The following is a 1012-nucleotide window of genomic DNA, read 5'->3' on the forward strand; positions in this document are numbered from 1 at the left end:
CAGCACAAGGAAATGTCTATTTTATATGTGTGTTTCCTACCAGCCACAGAAAAGTTTAAATTTTCTGATAAAGAGCATCTCATCCTTATGGTTTGGCTTACATGTCCTGATAAAAATGAGATTGCAGTTTCACAGAGTTATTTCACAATGGCTGGTTTGTAAGTTAGATACAAAGTATGAAGCACTAAGGGACAGCGTCTGAATGTTTCTACAACTGTCCTGCATCCTTGCAAAGAACTTCAGTCCTTCTGGTCTCTTTTTCACACTGTGCTCAGTCAGTGGCCGGTTGTACGAGAGAGGTGCTGGTCCAGTGCCTCTGTCCTGGATATGGAATGTTCCAAGGAAGTGCCTTGTCTTCTACAGGAGATGAACATGTGGGGGCAGAGAGTGATGAATTTATTGTGTCATCTTGGTTTCAAGCAAAAAGCCTGTTAAAATCATGCTAATGCTTGATCCAAAAAGGGTGTGGTTAGACATTGTTAGCCCTAGACCATCATTAATACTTGCCTTTCTCAGTGATTAAAGTCCCAGATTAAGACCTAAACCAGAAGTCTTCTGTATCTGTCTAGAAATGGTTTGCTTGCAATTCTTTTTATTTCCTTACAGCCCTTTTGTTGTTGTACTGGAAAATGAGATGCATCCCTTCCTCTTGTTTCTTCCATTTAAAACAGGAGTTGTTGCTCTTGTGCATATGTGTGACCATGCAGCTGAAGGAAGCAAAATTACACTGGAGAGGACTTCTCCTTGAAGGAACTGTGAGGTGAAGGACAGTGCCACTGAGTTCCAGATTACTAGTCTTACCTAGTGATTAGTTGCTGTTATCTCTGGAAAATTGAGATTAAGGATGTGGCTGCCATCTGAGTGGCTCTTTATTGCATTGCTGAGAAGAGAAGAAAATAAAATCATAGAAGTCAAGTTTCTAAACCGAAGAAAAGTAGACTGTCACATAGCAAAAACACTGCAGACATAAAAAAATGAGGTAATGAATAATGGTGGCAGAAATGTCTAATGT

At 40.0% G+C, this 1012-nt stretch overlaps 1 protein-coding gene across 8 annotated transcripts in view; it reads left to right on the top strand.

Annotated features, from left to right (window-relative positions):
* EPC1 (enhancer of polycomb homolog 1) overlaps nt 1–544 on the top strand; it is a 65698-nt gene extending 65154 nt beyond the window's left edge. For all 8 annotated transcript variants that reach the window (XM_053966782.1, XM_053966746.1, XM_053966763.1 and 5 more), the window contains one exon: nt 1–544. This exon is cut by the window's left edge and continues 1623 nt beyond it. The gene's annotated coding sequence lies outside the window, so the exon portion shown is untranslated.
* Nucleotides 545–1012: the final 468 nt, after the last annotated feature.

Source organism: Vidua chalybeata, chromosome 1, assembly GCF_026979565.1.
Source record: "Vidua chalybeata isolate OUT-0048 chromosome 1, bVidCha1 merged haplotype, whole genome shotgun sequence".
Lineage (NCBI taxonomy): Eukaryota > Metazoa > Chordata > Aves > Passeriformes > Viduidae > Vidua > Vidua chalybeata.